We start from the raw sequence: 25,858 nt of genomic DNA, 5'->3' as shown, positions 1-25,858 counted from the left end.
GGCGCGTACATAAACGTATTCACTTAAATGCATCAATAAATACGTTACATGGGTATCTGCGATATAGGTATTTTTAATCTATGCAGATATACATTCGACTATACACGTATATACTTGCTTTTACTCGTATGTATACGAACACTTATATACTCAGGTAGACACGTATATAAACGTACGTACTCGAATAGACACTTACATACAAGCATATGATATACAAGTATACAGGGTGAGTTTAAATTCTTGGGAAAATTTTTAAAAGGTGTAGAGGGGAGGATAAGAAGCAAGAATAATAAGGAACATATGGTCACAAACACAATGCTGACGCACTACATGCACGCAAAGCCAAAGACTGATGGATGCAAAATAGGTTACAAATTTGTTACACTAAGACAATTTTACACAACATTTTAGGTCGTAAGAAAGTTTTAAAGCGATTGAAGAAATCTGCAGCCTGCAACTGTAATACAGGCGTCGTAATTACAAAGACCAGTGGCGTACCCAGGGGGTGGGCTGATAGGGCTACAGCCCCCCCCCCCCGAAATTTTCAAAATTAATTATAAAAATTATAATAAAGAACAAGTTTTTTTTAATGATGTATTTTTGAAATCTTACATTCGTATTGATATCAGAAAAGCGATACATGAACTTTTCTTAGCTACAGTTCATAAGTATCCCCCCCCCCAGCTCAAAGACTTTCGAGCTCAGCCCCCCCCCCCCCCCCGAACTGATTTGTCTGCGTACGCCGCTGACAAAGACCTCTCTGTTTTAATAACGAGACTTTTGAAAAACTTTCATCCATCGCTGCGCCTTTGTTGCGATGCGTGTATTAGAACTACTACGGACCGTAACTTTTAACAAGTGCTCTAAATATTTTTTAAAAGCAAAAATTTTGAGTAAAATCATCTTTGTGTAAAAAATTTGTGACCTGTTTTGCATCCATCAGTTTCTGGCTTTGTGTGCATGAAGTGCGTCTGCGACCATAAGCTGCTTATTATTCTTTGCATTTTATCCTCCCCTCTCACACTCCTTAGATTTTTGCTCCAGAGCTTGGATTCACTCTGTAGGTATACATGTATATAAGCGTATATACTCGTGTATACATATATGTACTGGTGTATGCACGTAAATGTACGTATATTGGTCTTTTCAGGTATATAACTGTTTACACGTATACATACGTATATAATCATGCTTCCATATATACATGTATATACGTGAGTAGATATGTACAAACACGCACTGGATGCATCCACGAATTAACTCGTGTATACCCGTATATACATTTATGTACACTTCTGTATGTACCCACATGTACACCTGTATATATATGCGTATATACGTCTACTATACACGAATATATTCAGGTATGCACGTGTATACTCGAGATACAAGTGCATACATGCATATGACGTTCGTTTATACGCGTATATACACGTAACACGTATATAAACATGACACGTATATACTCGTGTAGATACGTCAACACTCCTTTAGGTAATCACGTATACATGCTTATATACTCGTGTATACACATATATACTTGAGTAGGCACGTGCATGCATGTATCTGATGTATACACGTATCTACTCATATATGAACGTGTTTACTCATGTTTATAGGACACGTATACTCGTGTATACACACATATATTAGTGTATATACTTGTAACCATAAAAATAACTGAAATATACAAATATTATGGTTATTTAATATGGTTTTGCATTTATTTTTAACTACGACCACTTTACCCCGTGCTATGACCACTTTCCCCCATCCCATGGGGTAAAGTGGTCATAAATACAAAGTGAAAAGAAAGTGTTGTAAAACTAATTAAATCAATATTTTTTTTTCTAAACTTCAATGTACTGTGTTCTTTAATGATGCAATGTAAAATATCAACAAAAAAGGTTGAAGTGTTTAAATAATTTGTTGTATTTATTATCCACCGAAGTTAAAAACCTACGATTTTATGACCACTTTACCCCACCAGACCATATATTTTAAATGAAAAATTTAACTCAACCTGAAAAAAATCCATATCTTTGAGTACTATGTGGGAGGGAGACTTAAAAATTGCAGGAAAACAAAAATTTCTATTTAACGTTAATTCCCTACTTTTCTACTTTACTTTTTATATTTTTCAGCTTGATAATTTCATAAAATCTTACATATCTGAAAATATGTATCAAAAACTTAATTTTTTGAAGAAAATTATAAATGTTAGGCCACGTGTGGGATATCTAAATGTTTTTATTTCGAATAAATTAAAATTTTTTATTTCGAATAAATTAAATGGTGCATATGTGGGGTATAGGAGCAACGTTTTATCAACAGAAATTTTGAGTTTCTAAGAAAAACATTTTATTTTAATTTGACCTAGTACTACACAAGTACTGGTTCACACTTTCAGACATAATCGGCACCTGTTGCCGTTGTTCAAATTATATGATTTTTTTTTTTTTTTTTTTTTTACGTAAAAGGATAAAATATAAGAAAGTGTGCGACTTGAAAAATCAACTTTCGATTTTTTTTGGGGGGCGGGACACCCTAATACACAAACACACCGTAAGAGGATTGAACAAAAAAAGATTGATAAATTAGCTCATCAGAAGATACTAACTACCAAACGGCACGACCTTGAGGGTCACGGATTTGGACAAAACTCTGGATGTAGGTTAATTCCCACGAGATATGAGCCCAGGTAAAGCAGTTTGACTGCATAGGTCTTAGGCTGTAATGGGGGTCCAAAGTTTCTAGTTTACCTACATAATGCAATGATTTTTCCTTTGAAAATAACCTTTTTTTACTCTTTTCTCGATATTGCATGGGTGATAACCCAACTGAATGCATTCACAGTATAGAATAAATTCCACCGCCCCTACGTTGTACTAACAAGAGACGCAACAGCTCTTAGGAAAGCAATTATTGTGCCAAAATTTCAAATTCCAAAGAAAAGGCTGTAGCAGTTCCGGGGCCAAACCAGCAAAGTTAGACCCTCCTTGCAGCCTAACTAAAGTTTATGTACGCAAACTATTTTTCCTGGCCTCATATCTAGTACGAATTGACCTAAATCCAGTCAATTCATGACCCTCAAGTTTTTGCCATCTGAACTACACTGATTTGCAGGACTCCAGAATTGCAATTGTGTCTTTATTGGAATTTGAAACTTTGGGAAAATATCTACCCCCCGAAGACATTCGACGTCTCTTGTCAGTACAAAGGGGAGGGGGGAGGATGTTGTGAATGCATTTAATTGACACATACGGCAATGCAAACCAAGAAAAGGGAAAAAAAAAAGTTTATTTTTCAAAGGAAAAACCCATTGCTTTTTTTGAACTTAAACAGCAACTTTGGACCCCCGTTGCAGCCAAACTAGGGCCTATGCAGTACCTGGTTTCATATCTAGTGCAAACTGACCTAAATCCAAAATTTCATCCAGATCTGTGACCCTCAAGTTCGTGCCGTTTGGTAGCAAGAAAAATGTCCGTTATCATATATCATACTCTCATAAACTGTAATGCTCGCATTTAATGTAAGTCCTCCAGAACAGTTCAATTTCATCCTTTTCTATAACAGTTTCAGTAGCTTCTTTTTATTTGGTGAATACTGTCAAAAATTTAAGCCTCGCTAAAATATTTTTGTTTTTCAATCTTCGGTCTGTTCATATAAAATTCACCAAATTTTCAACTCACGAAATCACCGATATCTTCATTTTCACGAAAATAAGTAATGTCAATGTAAATATTGTTGAAATATAAAAATTACAACGGCAAACAAACTAAAGGCGTCGAACAGGTAGCAGGTATGGCGTCAAAATGAAATACCTGAGGTTAGCTCGTATTTTTATTAGTCTTATTTCTCATTGCATCTGCTGATGTACTTGTGTAAAATTTGCGCCAGTCAAATTCGTTTGAACATTGAATTTTTTTTTTTTTTTTTTTCAGTTTATTTTAAAGTAGTTTCCAGAAATCGCTACAAACTACTATTTTTTTGTAGTTAACTACTCACTACACTACTTTTTTTAAAAAGTAGTGCGCTATACTACAAACTACTCAAAAATGTAGCTACTACAGTAGCGTCGCTACTTGTAGCGCGCTACTTCCAACCACTGCTCTGAATCCGTGAGGAATTCGATGCACGCGAAGAATACACCGAGTTGTATTTACTGCAACAATGCAGAAGGCATTTTATTTTTTGGCAACACTTAAAACAAATGCTCAAACTAAATCTTCATCGCTTTCAACGTGATGACCAGAGAGCTTGACATTTTCGAATTATTGGCAATATGATAAATTATAGTGGAAAAGCGCATTAAAGAGAAATTAAGATTGTTTTCATTCATTTAAGATGTCGGAAAGTACTACAGTCGACGCTCATTATAACGGCCACACATTATAAAGACCGTCCCATTATAACGACCAGTGGTAAAAGTCCCAACTTTGTTCCTATCAACTCTACGTTAATTTGCCTTCGTTATGACAACCGTTCTGTATCGTCTAATCCAATACAGCGACCGAATTCAGCGGACGTTATTTCTAGTGTTCTTCCCAATAAAACAAATTTGTAGCTTGAAATGACCTTGATTATTGTTTACGGACATCTGCCTGAAGTTTTCAATGTCAAATCCAACTTTGAGAGGGGGTGCAGGGGGGATTACCATTCACCGCAGCTAGCACAAAAAAAATAATGGGAGGAAAAATCGAGAAATTTCCAGGTTCCTAAGAAAAGGGAGTTTACAGATGTGTTGCTAGTTTGGTATTTGAATCTAGTGGTTTTTAAGATTTGGGGGTTCTCGAGGGACTTTTAAATGTTTTTTTGAAAAGCAAGAAAAACACAATTTATCACCTATATCTGAAACAGAAAATAATGTTTTGCAAAAATCACGTCTGCTAAAAAGGCAAACATCTGTTACTAGTTTTATCTTCAGAAAATGTAGTGCTGTAGTGGTAGCAGTAGTAATAGCAGATTTGTAAGTGTGTAACATTTTCCTCCCTATATCTTCTACCCGAAAATTTCTTTAATGTTCTGTCATAGTATTTTGCACACGATTTTTCTAAAAATTCCTATGATAAAAATAATTTGAGCATTTAACTGGAATGTTTGAAAAAGTACCGTTTTTTTTTTTTTTTTTTGGAACAACAGGGCGTGAATGATGACTGTGTATATATTTTTAAATTATACCTCTTATAACGACCACTCGTTATAAAGACCTTTTTCTCTGGAACCGAGATGGTCGTTATATCGAGCGTCGACTGTATTCTTAATTTAGTGTTAGATTTTTGGTGTCGCCCACAGTTCGCTCGCCCCTCCAGTCGAGCGGAAACCTGATGAGTGAGCTACCTTACGTTAGAGGGGATTACATTTAATCAAAACTAAGGAAGAGAACTCGTTTTGCAAGATGGGGTAGAAAGGGGATTTTTCATTTCCCTCTTAAGACACGTGTTTGCTGCGGTCATTTTTTCAGTTCAACTTTTTTCTTCGCAACATTCTCGTTCTTCCTTGCTATTAGCACAAGCACGTTACTTCAATTCAATTCAATTCATTTTATTTCAATCGGGGTAATATGTTTTACAAATTTGCATTTCACATATAAAATAAAAGAAAAAGAAATTACAAACAGAAATACATTTCACCCTGTTTATTTGAAAATCCCTGATTGAGTAAGTGGGAATAAAGGCTATAACAATAGCCTGACTAGCTCCCACCACTCAGAAAAGAACTCAAAACTTGAATACGAATGTAAGTTTTATTTCATCAAAACAAGGATGTGTACAACGACGTCTACTGTACAACCCCAAAGTGCAAAGTCAGAGTTACGTAAAATGAAAAAAAAAAAACATCCCACACAATAGTGATGTTTATAACAAATCAAACATGTAGTCTTAAAATTGCATTTTAATGATCTTTGGTAGTGGTAGGAGAGAAAAGGGTTTGGGGGCCCCCTTTAAATTGTTTAAAACTGTAGTTCTAAAAATAGTTTTAGACGATCTTTGGTGATGTTAGCTGAGAAATTACAGGTCCTATACCAGAAATTTTTTCTAATTTGTAGACCTAAAAACGCATTCTAGACTAGGTAATGTTAGGGGTTGAGAAGATTAGGGTGTCAACTCACCTCCCCCCCCCCCCACTTTTTTTTTCAAAATTGAACTTTTAAAAATGGGAACTTGGGACATCATGATTCCATGAGTAACTTTTAGAGGAACGGCAATTTTTCTAAATTGAATGTGATGATGTGGAAGGCTAACTGGGAAAAAATTCTTATATTGCTAAGCCTTTTCATTACTTTAACATCTAACGTGGTTCTGTTTGAACGTAATGTCTTACCATCTTTAAAACAAAGAAAATGTATCAGAGGCTGAATAGTGTATAAAGTTAAATCTTTTACTTAATTTAAAATGAATGGTTATTTTTAATACTAAATAAACTTAAAATACTAAAGATTTGGAACAGTACAGAGCGAAAAAAGCGCCAGGGCACGTTTAGAAGTAAAACAGAGTAGTAAGACACACAGTAAGACCGTTCGTAAATGTGCCCTGCTGAAAATACGTAATCGTGTCCCGTCGGCAAGTTTAGATTTATTTTTACCGTGCAAAAAAAAGTTAATAACTTCTCTGTCCATACAAACACAATTCTCAAAAAAGAGTAAAATTCTGCTATTTTTTACGTGTTTATTTGTTTCAGCAAAGTATGATAAATTCACAATAAGCTTCAAAACGTTCAACACAAAATTTACTCGGCTTGATAGAAAACAGATTTTCTTATCTGCATGCTAAACCGAAGCTCGACTGATACTCAAAAATTTGTGAGAATATTTCCTAGGGAGCGGCAATCAATCTGTTATGACTGTGGGCTCTCCAGTTATAACTCGTTTTTGAAAAAAGGCTCTGCGTAAACGTACCCAATGGATAAACGTGCCACGATCTAGCCTACTTCAAAGCATTTATAATTAAGCATTAATTTAATTAATTTAAGCATTTATAATTAAAAATTACTAGTTTTAAAAATAGCATAAAACAATTCACAAAATCAGATACTGTGAATAGTGTTGAACTTAATAATGAACTGAAACTAGAGTGATGAAAAGAAGTCATAACAGTTTCAGAAGTCATAACAGTCAAGGATATTTCTTATCAGTCAACAACGTACAGCACAAATCACAAATGCACAATCATTGCATCAAATGCATTACCAAAAATTTGAATTTGCATGCCCTAAAATGTTTTAGTGTAAAAAGCAAGAATTGTCCTTAGAAACATAAAACAAAGTTTAAAGAAATAAAATCCGTATATTAAAATAAAAAAAAATTTAATCATTTTTTTTTCAATCATACTTGGAATTTGTGTTAAAATATGCATATAAAAAAAGTGAATTTAAGACCTATAAAAATTTAGAGTATTCTAATTACATTATAAAATGCAGACTTATTCAAAATATTCCCTACAGAAAAGTCGCAACGCTGAAATACTGCTGAATTGTAATAATAATATCAATAATGAAAACTGTATGACAAATGAATAAAATAAAATAAAACTGCAAAATATTTTTCAAAAAGGTCCTAAAATGGAAAAGACTTCTCAATCGAATGTATGGAATTTTCAGGTTTTTAAGAAAAATAATTCTATTTCTTCTTGTAAGTTGTTCATATTGTTCTCTCTTACTTTGAATCCTTTCACTAGTCAAGGATATTTCTTAACAGTAAATAAGTAGTCCTTAATCTTAACTAGGAAGTCACCGTTTAATCGGGCGTAATGGAAATCGGCTACACTGCCGATTATTTAATTATTGGCCAATTTTTGCCAATTAATCGGCGAGGGGGTTTATTTTTTGATTATAATTATTTAAAAATGCCTAGAACGAGGACATATACAGAATGAATTTCTTAATAATACTCCAATACACGAATACAATTTTTTTTTTAAATTGTTTAAAAGTAAAGTTGGTAGCTATGAAATGGTTATTTGCATTTTTGTCTGAGTATCCCACGCTTCTCCTCAAACTTTTGAGGGAATGAGATTCGGGAGAAGAAAAAATAAATTTTGTCATCATATTCATCTTTTAAATAAACTATACGACATACATTTTACAATTTGTTTTAAAAATTGCTGCTTTTCGTTGTGTAAAAATATGTTTTTATTTTTTACAACGTGCTTACAATTTTATTTTTGCGAAAATTGATTACCGAAGCAGTACATTATTATTTTATAATATTTTTTTATTTGATTCTACTACTCTATATGCAAATTAGTTGTCACTTAAAAAATATATATATGGTGAATTCCAGGAAAAAGGAGACATAACACTTGAATTTTAAAAATTAATCTTCTGCCACTTGCCATATAACCATTCTATTCAGAAATAAAGGAATTTCTTGAATCTTAACCTGTTTTTTCCAAATAGTTTGATGGTTTTCAAAAAATAAAGTGTAAAATCAAGTTTTCTCCTTATGTTTTTACAGAGCAAAATATCTCTGTTTTGTTACATACTGTAATTTGAATAAACGTATTATCAGCAAATAATATTTAGGTTAACTTTTATCTTTTGAATTTCTAGTTGAACTTTTTGGTAGGTTATTTACATTTTTTTATTATTTCGACCATGAAATAGGTCTATTTCTGAGGTGACAATTTGATATCCTTCCGTTATCAAAATACTACATCTCAATTAGTACAGCAAGAACCTATGGGTTATAGAAACTAATGTTTTTTTACGCAAAGCAGAATTTTGTCCATTGTCAAGGAGGCATAGTTAAAATTTTAATATATATTTAATTTATATGGTTTTTAATGGTAACTGAAGGACAAAAAAATACGGTAACGGAATACTTTTATCTATAAGCTGATACAGGGTAATCCTTATATATTATTTCTGTAGCCTGTTTTTGGTTTCTACGCCAAATTTCCCTCAATTCTTGATCGATTTCTTTGATTTACGGCTAATTTTATAGCTTATGGTGTTGGCTACTGACGAAAAATAGACCCAAGGTCTAAAAATTGTTTCTTTTAACCGAAAAACCTGTTTTAAAGAACCAGAATATGGTTTTCGGTCAAACTTATAACTTTAATTTGCGCCATGACCGACAGAGCTGAGTAGCTTGATCGGCAGAGCGTTCTCTTCGTAACCAGGAGATTACGTGTTCGGACCCACGTCCGGACAATCTGCACCAAAAAAATTAGAGAAATATCGCACATTACACTGAATTAAATGAATAACTACTATGAGGGAATAGAATAAATGAGAATAAAATGCTCCTTACTGATATGAAAACATTCAGTGATTTTGTGCTAAATTACTTCGAAATTGCACGTGTTTTTTTTTTTTTTTTTTTTTTTTTTTTTTGAAGCTTTGGCTCTGGAAAGAAAATTAAAGCATAATGTAAGCGAAAATATAAGTAACAGGTTTAAGATTTCAGACTACAATAGAACTGTTTTTTGTTCAGAAAAGAAATAATAAATCGTATATTGAAATATATATTCTTCTAATGAGTTTTTGACTCTTTGTACAAATAAATAAAATACTACCTCAATTTGAAGGGTAAAATATATATTTTTTCTTCTTTTTGCTAAAAAACAAATAGCTTATCACATTTTTACTACATTCGAAAAGCTACGCTTAAAAAAGAGCATAGTTCAATTTATTTTGTATTTTAACCGTGCTGTTAAATGATGAACACGTGCTGCCATCTAAGTTATAACGGCTTAAGCAGTCTGCGATAACAAATTGTAAAAATTTTCAAAAATAAAAACATTTTTCATCAATATCTTATCTTATATATTAATCCCCTCTCATTTTAAAACTTATCAGGCTGGCCAATGACGAAAAAAAGACTTACGGTCGAAAATTCAAGTTTTCGAAATCGCCTCTTGCTGTTTCAAAACCTTGATGCTGCCTGTAGTTCTTATGCATTTTTTAAAGCAAAGTTCTAATGCAGTTTTCCATTTTTTTACGTCGCTTTCGGCAAAAAAAAAAAAATAAATAAATAAATAAAAAATAGCCTGTGTGTGTGTTCATATTTTAATAAAGCTTAACAGCACTGGACTTAGTTGTTTGGTTTAATTGATAAGTTTTTTTCGGTAGAGCGTTCGGCTATAAACTATCTGAACTTCGGGCAAGCTTGGGCTGTCCGACATAATATCAAATTTATATTAGTATTACTCATTACATGTGCTCATAACATAACACCTAATAAAATAAATGCAGTGGGAATGCTACTTGGTGTTTCGACTCCTTCATGCAGGCTGCAGTTATCATTCGGATAAGTTGATTGTTAATCGAACTGTGTTCTTTGACTACATCCAGACCACTCAACATAATGTAGGCATAAAAAAAATATTAGATTTACCTAAAGAAATCCTTTTTGTGCAGAAAAACATTTTTATTGTATGCTAAAATGTAGATGTTTCTAATAGCAGTGTTCGACCTTTTGTACAAATGAAAAAATACTACGCCTGATTATAACTACGAGTTTCACTCAGTAAACCTTTAATTTTTTATTCGCGCGAATACGATATAAAGCATTAAAAGTATTATCAACTTCATTAGCAAGAAATTATTTTCTACTCCTCTGCGTTCTGCTGAAAAAAAAAAAAAAAAAAACATTTTGTCTACGTTCGAAAAATTACACTTAAGAACGGACTCAGTTCAACTGGTTTTGGTTTTGAATTTTAAGTGTTCGATTAAAAGAGAAACATGTGAGGGCATTTAAGCCGTAACGGTTAAAGCAACCTTCTATGTGAAATAGTTCAATATTCAAAGATAAAAACACTTATTTTCAATCAAATTTATTACTTCTCTAGAATGTTTGTTTCAATCGCTACGTGAGATCTTCGTCATTCTTTAATCAAATTCCATGCTTTGCGAATAATTTTAAATCGTATCATGCTGGTTAATGACAAAACACAGATGCATGATCTTATTATTATTATTTTTTTTTCGGCAAAAAGCTTTTTTGCTGTTTTTTAGTACGCATTCCTTCAATGAATAGCTTTCGAAAAGGAAGGCGCAATTGCTAAGTTTGTTGGGGTGTCGGGCTGTTAGTTAGAATGGCGCCAATTCGAATACGTGCCAATAAATATCTCTTTAATGTTTCTTTTTTTCCCGTCAGATGCTGACATGTGCAGGACTGTATTTAAACAAATGTTTTTTCACATGCACAATTATTGCTTTTTCACGAGTCACCACTCAGCCACACTTTTAATGACATTTATGTTTGCATTGAAAATATGTACGATTAAAAGGGGAGCTATGATCAAATTATCACAACGTTGTATTTAACGAGGTTTTGTTACTGATGTCTTCAAATTACATGCCTTCTCTTCTGCGCTTACTTTTTTCCGTTCTTCTTCATAATGTTCTTTGAAATTTTTTAAGAGCAAAATGCCTGATGAAACGATTCGAAGCACAGTGCGGAGTTCCGCACGGGTCGACTAGTATTTAATAATGCTAGTAGAAAACAAACTATTGCTTAAAGTTAGTAGTCACATTTAAAACATATATAAGTATTATTTGAACAAAAATGATAAGTGCTTTTATTTAAGAGATAAGCTTTTATTTAAATTTTTTCAAAAAATGTTTTATGATTTTATTTCTTTTATTTTATGTGATGAAAATCATGAAAACTGCACTTAAAAATTCCTTAGCATGTGAAAATCATTTTGGTATGACCAGTGGTTGGAAGTAGCGCGCTACAAGTAGCGACGCTACTGTAGTAGCTCCATTTTTTAGTAGTTTGTAGTGTAGCGCACTACTTTAAAAAAAAGTAGTGTAACGAGTAGTTCGATGCAAAAATGGAGCAGTTTGTAGCGATTTCTGGAAGCTAATTTTAAATAAATTGTAAAAAAAAAAAAAAATCAAGGTTCAGACGAATTTGACTGGAGCGAATTTTACACAAGTACATCAACGAATGTAAAGATAAATAAGACTCATAAAAACACGAGCTCATCTCAAGCATATCATTTTGACGCCATTTGTTCTATCTGTTGGACACTGTTTGTTTGCCATCGTAATTTTCATATTTTGCCAATATTTGTATTGAATAGAGCTTGACTGAAAAAGAAGAGCAAATGAATTTGCGATAACCGCCAATTTAGTAATTCCTTTGTTTTTTCTGGCTGCCGAGAATGTCCCGTGGATGTTTGTTTTAGATTTCAAAGAGATTGTTGTTCCAATACTTTTACAAGGCTTTTATAAATACAAAAGGGGGCTTCGGCCCTGCTGGTTGATGCTTACCAACCCCCGAAGATTGCTTCGCAACCTTATTTGATTCGCTAAGATATAATCGTCAATTAAAAAGAAACAGATTAAAAACGCATTATTAGTTCGCTTTAGAACAAAAAAGCACCCCTTCTCAGGGTTTCAAAATAGCTTGTACCAACTTGCAGAGCTGTAAGGGCTAAGAGGCTCCTGAGCATTGCAAAACTGCAGTTTTGTACGTTTGAAAAGTCGTTTTCATATTCGTGATCTCTAGTAATATATTTTGCTCTTTAGCTCGGGGCTTGAATTGAGTTGAGCCTAAGATTTTTCGTTAAATTCGAAATCCTTAAAATTTGTGAATAAGAAAGAAGAAACAAACGAATCTAAAAGACGTAATTATGGCAACGCCAAATAAAACATGAATAATTCGAATGGAGTTGAGATTTTTCGAACTTGATTAAAACGGCTTGTAACTTGTTTTCCTTTGGAGATAGAAGCTTAGTTTTTCGACCATAAGTCGAGTTAGATCTGGAGTAAAAAAAGCCGCTATTTACGGTGGTGTCAAAAAGAAAACCGCGGGACAGTTCCTTCACTTTTTCCTGATAGATTTAATGAAGAAATAGTGCCTAAATTTCAGATAAGCCTAAAAGAAATCGAGCTTAAATGCAAATAATTCCCGCCGTAATTAAGTTAGAGCATTGAAACAACTTGCGTAGGAAGCGGAAAATTACACCCTTTCCAACGATACATAATATTAATGTCTGCAAGTAATTATCCCCCCTTTAATAGGCGATTAACGCGAAATTTGAGCTAAAAAACTAATTACAAAAGAATTAATACAAAATTTAAAAAACAAAATCCCTGGTGCAAACCACCGGGACTCGAAGTAATTTTGTAGAAAATTTCAAGGCTGTAGGTGCTATGGGATATCCTGTCTGAACGCAGAGCCACCACAGACTTCCTTTCACAATTTCTTTGATCTTATTTTTTTTTTTTTTTAATATAAAAAGAAAATGAAGACATCAATGATTTCGCGAACTAAAAATTTCGTAGATTTTGTATGAACAGACCAAGAAAAACAAAAATATCTCTTGAGTCTTAAATTTTTGTAATTACAACGGGCACGCGAAAATCAAAGTCTCGCGGAAATAAGGTCTTTTACAGTATTCACCAAATATAGGAGATACTTTAAATGTTGTAGAAAAGAACGATATTAAACTGCCCTGGCCGGCTTACAATAAATACCAGCATTACCGTGTTATATAATACTAAGATAATTGATAACGGACATTTTTGACGAAAAAAGAAATAATAAATAATTCTTAGCAATATTCCATGTTTAGATGAACGGATAGATTGTAGGACCTCTTCCCTACATGGTACATCTCCGCTGCTACTCTGATCCCCCCTTTGCCTTGCACAGGACAAATCCGCTGTGCCATTTTCAAGGGTGAAAAGGGGTTACTGGTTTAAAATTTTCATTCTTGGCAACACATCAGCTTTTGGCGACAAACAGCGAATCTAAATACACGAAATTAATTCACGGGCTACTTTGCGAAAGATCGCAGTTATAGACCTAATATAGCACATTAGAAACCTTGACAGAAGTTATTTTTGGTCAACTTGACAGTCCATTTAAAGTCAAAGTTCAGTATAAAACGTTTTCAAAAATATTTTGCGCATATTTATTTATTGTATAAATTTTACTTGCTGCAGCTAGTTAATTTAAATAGAATAATCGGAATATTTAGCTGATTTTGTCCCCAAGATAAATATATTTCAACTGAAGGATATATTTAAATCATGTGAATGTCTCGATTGAACGTTGGTGAACGAAGACTAGTCCGTCTAACTAATTCTAACTGTAGCTAGTTAATTTAAATAGAATAATCGGAATATTTAGCTGATTTTGTCCCCAAGATAAATATATTTCAACTGAAATATATATTTAAATCATATGAATGTCTCGATTGAATGTTGGTGAACGAAGACTAGTCCGTCTAACTAATTCTAACTGTAGCTATTTAATTTAAATAGAATAATCGGAATATTTAGCTGATTTTGTCCCCAAGATAAATATATATTTCAACTGAAATATATATTTAAATCATATGAATGTCTCGATTGAATGTTGGTGAACGAAGACTAGTCCGTCTAACTAATTCCAATAAATACTGGGTGCAAAATCTTTGACAAAAAGAAAAAATAAATAAATAAATAAATATATTTATTTTAATAATTTTACTATACTTATTTATTTATTGTTATTTATTTATTTATTTTCAGAAATCTATATGATCAATCAAAATTAAATTCATTTCAAGTCTTTTTTTTTTTTTTTTTTTTGTAAAAATAGTTTATTTAAATAGAGAGATATATTTCTGCTTTTCTTTGAGCAAATACAGTAAATGACGTAAGTATTAAAAAAAAAAAAATTTGGACCCCATATTACTTCTTTGTACGCCTAGTAAATAATGGACGTTTTTTTACTAACTCAAAAGAACAGGTGCAATAACCCATATGTCCTTATTAGGAATAATACTTTTAAATGCATATTTTTTTTAGAAACTCATAAAATATTTTCAGTATGAGTACTGTACTTTCAAATTAAAAAGATTCGGATGATTTTGTAGGTGTATGAGATATGAAATTGAGAGAATAATAACAGTAATAATAATAACGATAATAATAATAATGACAATAATAATAATGACAATAATAATAATGACAATAACAACAAATCTAGTTATGTTCAGCAAAAAAAAAAAAAAAAAAAAAAAAACAGAAAAAAAAATTTCGATTTGTGCTGGATTTAAGGGTGCTCTTCACTGAGAGTCTGAATGATTCGGATCGAATGTTAACCTACGGGGAAAGTTGTTGCTTGTTTTACAAATTCCTGTGAAGTTTTCGGATTATTTTTTTTTCTGAGTATTTTTCAAGACCATGTCTGTGTCTTTTAGTATTTACTTTTTTGATGTGTCCATTCTCCGATTTTTTAAAATTCGAGAAAAAATAATTTTTTTCGAAAACGAGGTACTGTTGGACATTTCGCTCTGTAAAACAACTGCAACTCGTGCTATCGAAATTTTAAGAGCGCCCTGACACGCAAAATATTTCCAGCTCTCTTTTGAGATCTTGTTTGAAATAATGCGACCATATTTTAAACAAATATCGGGTTCTAACTATTGAAAAAAAATTTCAAAATGCGTTCACTTTTTGCATTCGCCCCGCCTCCTATTTTAAACTCCCCTTTTTGAGAGATGAGCGCTAATGGGGTGTAAGATTTATTCCCCTCTCATTAGTTCCCCTCAATGACCTTCGCTGGACGCCCTTTCTTCTTTCCTCTTTTCCTAAGGCTTTCTTGAACAATCAAGTGCTTTTGAAAGTGAATCCATGTTGATGCGTGCTATTAGCTGTTAAATAAGCAACATCTGCTTTTTTTTTTCAAATTTGTGGTTTGAAAAGAAACAGATTTGAAAGGGATATTTCTAAGTCAAATTGTTTATTAACAATATAATGAACATTGTTACAATGCTTTCGAATGCGAAAAGTTGTAATTTTTTCTTTCCAGTAGAAAAATATTTTTATATATATAGATTAAATCGTATTCAGATACTAGGTATTTTGCATCGTTTTACATGTGTTTTATGTTACTACAAATGTACACACATAAAGTGCTTTCCACAGCTCAACAAACGTTTTTGAAAATTATTTGTGTCTTTAAGAGCCAGACTCATCAAATTTCTTTAGAAGGTAGACACACATTGAACATGTAATTCATAATATACAGTAAAATCCATCGAATTTCAGAATCGGGACTGGAAATTTATTTGGTTGAAACAAGTATTTTCGTTGCATTAGTATACGTTGTAATAGGATTTTACTGTATTTCTCTTTAGAAAACTTCCTAAGGAGGAAAACGATGCATAATTTGACCCCAAATAGAATCGTGAAACGTTTCTTATGGGGTCGCAATATTACTCCTTCTTTTAAGACATGTACGATATTATACAGTTTTTAAAACATTACGTTAGAAACAAAATAGCATAATTTTTATTTTCCAGCGCAGCAATGCGAATCGTGGTTAATTTTATTTTTATTAAAGACTATTTCCTAGCTTACATTTTGTGTTGTAATTACTGCGTTTTACCTCAAGTTTTTATTTATTGCCAGAAACATTGAAAAAAAAAAAGTTAAAATACTTATTTTTAATTAGCTGTTTTGGAAATAGCTTAAATATATCGATATTGTGATTAACTGCAGGTTTTGAGTGTTTTAATCAAGAAATCATGTACTTGTGTCATTCCATACTTTTCGGAGCAAATCAAGCTTTACAATTAAAAAACATGTTTTACATTTTTTGAAGTACGTTGCTTAAATATTATTTCTTAAACCGCGCTATCATTTTTGGAAAACAACTAAAATTCAGGACAATATTTATTCTTCCAGAAAAAAATAATTTTTTTTTCTTTTTTATTTGTTTTTTTTTTTGAGCAATTGCGAATGCTTATTATAATGACTTGAACAAAGCTGATGTTGCTCTGATTTTTCAGATTATCGTGATGACAGAATAACTCTAGCTCGTTGTTTCAATATTTACTAAGAAGAAGTGATGTTCCTGATATCCGTATCCGTATCCGCGGATATCCGAAGGAAAATAAAAATCTGTATCCGTATCCGTTACTTTTTTGACGGATCTTAAACGGATCATTTCTATTCTAGAAATTTTTAAATATTTGAATAAAAGACTCTTAAATTCCGTTTAAATTAGGTTTTATTCCCTATTTAAATTATAAGGTATCATTTCAGAAGTCAATTTGTACCTCCCCCCCCCTCCCCCGTTGCAAAAAGGAAGGGGAAATAAGTTTTAAAAGTGTGTATCAGTGTGTCTTTTTATGGAATCGTAGCTCCCAAACAGATGAACCGATTTTGATAGTTCATTTTTCGTTCAAAAGGTGACTTGATCGAAAGTGTTCATAGTTTGGCCTCGTTTTTGTAGAACTTTACTTACCGGAGATATTAATTAAAAACCGATTTAACGTTTTTCACAATTATGGTAGTAAAAATTTACCCGTACGTTAAAAATGTTGGCCCAAATTGAAAGAACGAAATTTTCTGCGTTTGATATTTGTTTGAAACTTCCAACTTATATACAGTAGGAGCTATAATCTTGTTTAATAAATTTTAAATGCGCTTCTAAGTCTTTACACGCGTGCTTGGTAGCGATTTCATAGTCGGAAGATAAAGAGAAAAAGCTCAATGATTTAAAATTTTTACATGCTGTCAGTTCATATTTGTTAACAAATGTGTGTTCTGACCCGCGAAATTCATCTTAATATGAGGTCGGCTCTCTGGGACATGTTTTGTTTTTTTAATTTTTAATTTAATATTAGTTTTTGTTATTGATTTGGGGTTTCTGTTATTCTTCATTTTTGTTTTTCTCGGCGTCCTTTAAAAAAAGTGAGACTAAATTATCTATTTACTGTTTGTAAAGGTGTTCCCGGCTCTGTATTTCGTCGGTCTTAGAAGTTCGAAACTTAATAAATAACCAAACAAAGTTAATGAAACTTAAATATTAAAAATGGGGCAAAAAGGCAAGTACAGAAAATATGAAATTTTTATATTATTAAATGGATTTTTGCCACTAACAAAATTATTTATAAGAAGCATAAAAATACCCTTTCTTAAAAAATAAAACAATGTTAAAAGCACAAATGTGCAGGAACACTATATACACGTGTTTTGGCATTACAAGGAATGCTTTTTATAATGCACAAAATGTGAGTTTATGGATTTAAAGACATCCGACAAAAGTCAGATTTTTTTACGTTCATTTGCTCACATTTTATGCACTAAAAAAGATGTTCCTTGTAATGCAGAAGAATGTGTCTGCAGTGCTCCTGCACATTTGTACTTTTAACATTGTTTCATTTGCTTTAAAAAATTATTTACATTTGTGTGACTAGAAGTATAGATTGATATAATTTGTTTTAATTCAAACTTGATAATCCTACCTTCTATGTATTTGCTTTACTTTAAAAAATAACTTATTTGTAAAATTATTGACACAAATAAAATCTTTTAAATAAAATATAATTAAATTTCATCTGGAAGTTTGTTTTAAAAACTATTTTTTTTATATGGAGGTCTATACTACTATTCCAATGAGTTCACAATTTGTCAGGTGTGTGTCCGTGGTTCTTCTTAAAACATAATTGGAACTCGGTACTCGGCTGAGTAGCGAAAGGCCGAGTACTCGGCTACTCGGCCAAAGTGCTACTCGGTACGTCTCTATTGATCAGAAATTCTGCATAAACTGATTAGTTTCTTTTCTGGGGATATAGAGTTTCATAACTGACAATCATGATAACTGGTTATGTTGTAAGGTATAATAACTATGTTTATGTTTTACGGCCTGTACATTGTAAATTTTCATCTTTTCACGAGGTTACTTTGGGACAGAGAAATTTTCAAAGTTAAAGGGCTGTAAGTTTACAGCCTTATTTTTGGCTTTGGTTGACAAAAACTAAACTTTACAAAGTGTTTAAATAGTATTAGTTACACTATCTTTTTTTTTTAAATTTCATAGCAATTTAAAATAATATCGTAATCTTTTACTTGTTAGTTAGAATGCATTGTTCTTAATTATCTATTTAATATATAATATTCTAGGATTGATCAGAGCTAAATAATGTAGATGCACGCGCGCACGTCGTGCGCGGATACTTCAACTGACGTGCGGATACATCGCCGCGGAGTTGCACGTCGTCCGATAATAGTAAAAGTTCATACTCTTTTCTTCTAATTCGTTTTAAATTTCCTTGATATTAAATTCGTTGATATTATTTATTTAGATTGTAAAAGATATTTCCAGATCGTATATACACCCAAGCGTGTGGTGGATGTATTCGCTGCGGGCACGCGCATCTCGCGATAATCGTTCAAATTCTTATTTCTAGTTTGTTTTAAAGTGATTTAATTAATTTGTAAAAGTTATAAACGAATAGCATAAACAGAATAATAGCATAACGTATTCATAAATAACTCTTGCTACTAAATTTTTTGCACTTGTTTTTGTCCATTCCCTCAACAGAGCATTTCCAAGAAGCAGCGAATTGCTAGTTTTTCCTTTGTTCTCAGAAATTTGGATATCATATTAATTTCTTGACTTGACAGACTAAGAAGAGAAAGGTCCCACCAATGTATGATATGCAGTGGAGATATAATACCCAAAATTATGTGAGCTTACGAATGCAAAGATATCGCTAAAAGATGCTTAGTTTTAAAATTTTGAAATTTAACTTAGGTCTTTGCATAAATAGGCTCATATAATTGGCATGAAAATTAGTTCCTTGTAACCTCAAAGCATATACCTGCAATCAGGCTTGGAGTCAATTACGAGGGAATGTAATCGATTACGATTATGATTACAAGCACAAAAAAAGAGGGATTACAATTATGATTACGATTATAATCCTCTGGCAAAACGTAATTACGATTACAGCAACTATCCGATTATGTTGGAAATGTAATCGATTACGATTACAATATGCCGATTATGATTTTGATTACGATTACAGACATACTATAATGTATATATATATCACTCATTTGCATCAGCAACGTGATAGTTGAAAATTATGATTTTTGATTTAATATTAAAGAGATAATTAAATTGCAACTACCGTGTAGTATAACCTTAAAGATTATTTATTTTGTATTATTGCGCTGTTGCAGGAAAAGAGCAATATATGAAAGATAAAAAAACATCTAGGAAATTCAAATTGCCTACATTGCACAATGCTACAATGACTGTACAGATATAGGCACACTCTTATTCAAATGTATACACAGTGCATCTTGTTTTTGACTCAGCTGTTTATTGTTATTTTGCCATTGCAGTAGTTCTGCCTTAGCCCTGGCTCAAGGGCAATAACTTACTGCTAAACTGTTCAACATTTTAGTTTATAATTTCTGAAAATTGTGTAGTATATTTCAGCAATGTTATTCTCAATTATTTAGTATATTATCAGTTAATTTATTGCGCAGTAATTTTTTTAAAAAAAGAACCTCGTATGGTTCTTTATGCGGAAAAACTGCAATGTAATAAAATACGCAGAAAGTGTAAATAAAAGATATGGTAGTAAACAATTGAAAATTTGAAAAAAAGGGATTAAATGCATTTAAGTGTAATTAATACTTCAAAGATATCTGGTTTTTTTCTTTCTTTTTTTTCTCATTCTTTGAGAAGAGAAAAAAATTCCAGCAATGCTAAACAATTGTTGAACTGGAGGAGATGACGCAGAAATAAAAAAAAAATAAATACTTGGGTAATATTATTTTTAGCAAAGATACATATGAGTGTTAGGTCCGTACAACTCTACAGGATCAATTTTATGATCATTTGATAAGCTATTTGCATATGCTTTGATTTCATTCTTGAATCAATCACTTACTAAAGAAATTGCACTTTTAAAAGTGCTAAAAGGTTTTAACTTAACACTCATTAAAAAGAAGATTGGGTATAACATGTTTTGCTATGATTTCTACTTTTTAGTCATACAGCTTTTTTTTTTTTTGCATAAATGAGTATTTTATAATTATGTTTATACATCACAGTTTTAATGCAGCAATGAAGTGCAATTTTTCTCACTTTAAAAATGAGGCATGAAAAGATGATTAAATTTCAAAATTTGTGTTAATTCCTTGATACAATAAAACGTAAACACATTTTATAAAATTTATCAATGCAAACTTTTTACTTTCATAGATACTCATTAATTAGAGATAATATCAGTTGTAAACATATAAACATGCATTTAAGATGAAACTATGCGAGAAATTATTTTGAAAACATAAAAAAAAAATCTTATTCACCAAGGTTTAGATTAGATGTCATATAGCAAAAAATAAATGCAATACGTGTAAAGGCAAGAGTGTTTAAAGAACCACTGAAACACAAATGCGAATTTGGTTTTCTTTTGACAAAATCTTTTTTCAGTTATTCACTACTTTCTCATAAAAGTATTAAAAAAAAAAAAAAAAAAAAGCTTTTTGTTGCGTGAAACTTAGTTGTACTTTTGATATCATTGTACTTTTCTGCTAAAATACGATTTTGAGGCGGCAATGTGCTTCGCTTGATTGCCTAACATTGACAGATGAAAGGGAAACTGATTAATGAATGACCAATTGTAAGGATTTGGGAAGACGTTCCCAAGAAGCCCTGAAACCTTCCTGTCAAGCCACAGGGTACTAATTGTACTAAACACTTAAGATAGGGCTCGATTTGTGACTCTCGTTTGCAAACAAGGACGAGTGGGGACGAGCACTGAATAGTCGTTTAAAGAAAGAAGTCGTTTTCTATGTTACTATTGAACTATGTTATCTTTGCATACATTAGTAAATGGGCGGCTTAAATTTTTTCACTTTTAGAATGTCAAGATTACGCAATTACAAGGGGCAAATTACGGATTATTTAACTTAGATTACAGTTATGATTACGCATGAAAATCTTGATTATGAATTCGATTACGATTACGGGAGTATCCCAACGACAGATTACAATTATGATTATGATTACACAAAAACGTAATCGATTACTCAGATTACGATTACGTAATCGGCGATTACTCCAAGCCTGCCTGCAATTATTTGCAATTTTGTGCTTTATAACGTTGTTTTAGATAACGAATTTTTACAAAATGAAGAAATTTCTTGTGATCATTTTTTTTTAATCCGAACACCCCCCCCCCCACACACACACACATTTTTTTTAAAAATGTGTTAGACAATTATTAGCTTGCAGATACTTTTGAGTTGCGTGCGCAGATACTTTATATTTTTATCTGACTCTGGGATTGATATAAACTCATTTCCTTTGTTGTTCCTAGTGTAGATCAGGCACCTATGGTACAATGGTTCGCAGTCATGTTTCCTACTGTTTTGAATTGGGATAAAGCACTGTTCCAATGTTACCCCAATCAATGGGGTAAGATTAGGACAAATTTAGATTTTTTTAAATAAAATGTCACTATAACTAGAGTTATTCTTTTGCCATATCTTGTAAGAGGAATACTCAATTGACATATTAGTGATTATTTAGCTTTTTTCTATGAAAATAAAAATAGGAACAGTTAAACTTTGAAAAATGTTCCAAAGTTATCCCATCCTATAGTACTTTTAATAAAAGGTATCTTATAATGCTTAACTTTATTTACAAATTCTGGAATACAAAAATCAAGTTAAACAGACAGAAAACAATTGTTACAACAAAACGATTAGAACTCAAAATTGAAATGTGAAGTTGTTTTAACTGATGCAATTTTAATATATTGGGTTTAATGGTTGATATCTAGAGTAGAATGTTAGAATCAGCAGACAGCTTCAGTATATAGTTTTTGGTTACTGCATAAGTTAAATTCAGATTTTCATATGTAATGACAGTTGGAAGAACATGCTTTGTGTTTTCAACAGCTGGGGTTTTTTGGTGTCCAGCCAAAACCAAAAATGGGTAAGCACAGACTGACAAAAATTGTAAAATCTTTGGAGGCAAGGAAAATTGGTGGGCTCCTGACAAATTGTTTTTAGAATTTGTGAGGAAATTCATAAAAACATGGTTTGTAGAATAATATTGTTCTGAAATAACTAATTGCCAAGGTATTTCTTTTTTAGTCAGACCTTCAAGTGAAGTATCTGTAAGGTAGATTTAAAGGTGCAGTTTGAAGTTATGTCTATCAAGCATTCATATTCACATAACAACAGACTACAGGGTTTTCTCAAAGCAAATAACGGTTCAACCACCTACGCATGATCTCGCCACACTGCCAGTGAGTTGCCAAGGGCGAATTCAGGGGAGGGTCAAAGGGTGACCCCCCCTGTGGTGAAAAATATTTTTTCATTAGTTACGAAGTCTTTAGCAATACGTAAGAGAAGGTATAGTGGGAAAATGTTTCTATAAAATAAATTTAAAATCTTTTTTCCTTACTTAGTGTTATTATTGTTGAACTTCACTTTTATAGAAACTGTAAGCTTAAGTGATGATTGACTTTTCAGGCCTAACTGAAGAAAATATAAAGAAATTCTATTGAAATATTGCTAGGAAAACTTAAGTTAAAATTTGACTGGAAAATTTTATTGGGGTACAAGCACGCATAAAAAAAAGGGGGGAAACTTGCTGTTTACAATCCTGCTCTCCTTAAGTTCACATCTTGATTGCATTGTAAAAGGGTTTTATTTACAATGTGTGTCTACATGAAGTTGATGTAGAACATTTTAATGCCACATTGTTGTGCCTTTCTTGTTTCTTGTTTTCATGGAACAGAAATTTTCTCGACACATTGACTATAAAAAATGTATAGAAATATGTTGTTTGGAAAATTAACTTTAACCATGAAGAGTGTAGCAATTAATGAATTTAAATTAACATTTTTTACGATAATGATATTTTTTTAGAATACATATGTTGGTAATTTAATAGAATGACATAAAAATATTAATTGAAATGGCAATGCAGTGGAACTGCAATTTTCTGATTCAATTGAAACTGAACCTCATTCGGATGATTGGATTTTAATTAGTCAATATTTGTGTTGAAAAGGAGAGAAAAGAACATTTTTTAGAGAAAAGTCTTTGATTAATTGAAAGGAAAGTCAACACATTTACTTGTGTGTGTGCTGAGTATATTTACTTGTGCTGTACATTAGACGCTTCTACACTATGACACTGACTCTTCATTCCAATAATGTTTGTGCTGCACCTACACTAGGTTTGTAGTCTAATCTTTTTAAAAATTTATCTTACTTTTATCATCCCATTAACGTTTATGCTGCGCCTACATTAGATTGGTAGTCTCTTTTAAAATTTATCTTATACAGTGAAACCTGTGTAAGTTGACCACTTGCGGTGCACTACTTTTATTGATCAACTTAAACAGATGGTCAACTTATAGAGGTTGATTTATACTATAAAGGCTAATTACGTTCCTGAAAAAAGGTGATCAACTTACAAAGGTGATCAACTTTACAGGTTTTACTGTATTTTTGTTTCGGAAAGTAGGAGTTTGGATAATTGAAGTTCTACTTAAGAGATATTCTAAAATCTGAAAAATTGATATGAGTTTCAAAAAACACAGTAGAACTCAGAGTTTACATATTGTATCAGATAAGGTCTGCAGGGCTTAAAAATCTAAGCATATTGTTTAAAAATTCGATTCTTTACCACTCGTCACTCTAGGGTAAAGAATCGAATCCGTACCTGCCACTATTTGTGGTTTAACCAGTTGGATGTGACCCTAAAGATAGCTCTGATTTTCTGATTCAGACCAGAAAATGAGCAATCCCTGGTCCAGCACCACCAGAGGTATCGTTTCACTTGGAGGAGTGTGTGTAACATCCCCCCCTCAACTCTTTACCAATGGGCTAGTGGAAGAAATCTGTAACCCTTGCTTGTTTTTTGTTTTTATGTACAATTTTATTTACAGCATATTCTGTACTAGCAACTTTTTACAAATTTGCTCCTTGGCTTGTATTTGCAATAAAAAATTTTATGCATTGACTAGCATTCAGAAACATTGGTGGTCTGTTGTACCGAGACGAGTAAAAATTGTTTCAGACCACCACTAAGTGGAATTCAGTATACCGTGGTACCAGTGGTTGATCACAGTCAATTAAAAAATTTCCTGTTACAGTTAAACCACATTAATGAGTTGAGCGAGTGGCACAGACTTCATATTTTTAAGGTTTGTTTTTAAGAAATTTTAATTTTTATATTTTTTTTGGGGGGGGGGAGGGGTTCCCCCCCAAAACAAACCCTCATAACATGTGGGTAGGAATTCCTATTTAAAGGGGAACATCCCCTTCCGCTATAACTCTGCAGTAGGGAAAAACCATCGGCCTTCTGGATTTAAAAAAAATCAAGCTATTTATTCGAATAAGACCAAAAGTAGTAGGGCCTATTGGGGGGGGGGGAGGATGGAGTGGGTCATGGCGCAGACTTCAAATTTTTAAGGTTTATTTTTTAAAGATTTCAGTTTTTGTGGTGATTTTCTTTCTTTTTTCGGGGGGGGGGGGGTTGACCACCTCGTTTTACTTAAGGGGGTTAACTTTTACTTTCAGGGAAGCACCCCCTTCCCGAAAGTAAACGCAATATGGAACAGGCATCAGCCTTTTGGATAAAAGAAGTTCAAGCAATTTATTGCAATAAGATCAAAAGCAGTGGGTCCTACGGGGGGGGGGGTTGCAGCGGGTCATGGCACAAGCTTCAAAATTTTAGAGTTTTTCCTTTAAAAATTTTAGTTTTTTGATGGTTTTAATTTTTTTTTCTAAGGACGGGGGGGGGGGGGGAGTTATGCCCTAGACCCTCTAATACCTGAGGGGGTGAAATCCTATTTTAGGGAGAACATCTTCTACAAGTGACTGATAAAGGGAAAAGCCATCGGCCTTCTGGATTTAAAAAAAAAAAGCTTATTATTTGAATAAGACCAAAAGTAGTAGGGCCTACGGGGGGGGGGGGGGGCTGATGTAGCGGGTCATGGCGCAGACTTCAAATTTTTAAGATTTATTTCTTAAAGAATTCAGTTTTTATGGTGATTTTCTTTTTTTTGGGGGGGGGTGACCACCCCACCCCCCGTTTTACCTAAGGGGGTTAACTTTTACTTTCAGAGAAGCACCCC

The sequence above is a fragment of the Uloborus diversus genome, chromosome 8 (assembly GCF_026930045.1).
Source record: "Uloborus diversus isolate 005 chromosome 8, Udiv.v.3.1, whole genome shotgun sequence".
Classification (NCBI taxonomy): domain Eukaryota; kingdom Metazoa; phylum Arthropoda; class Arachnida; order Araneae; family Uloboridae; genus Uloborus; species Uloborus diversus.
The sequence above is the reverse complement of the archived record's forward strand: the minus strand, read 5'-3'. Positions refer to the sequence as shown.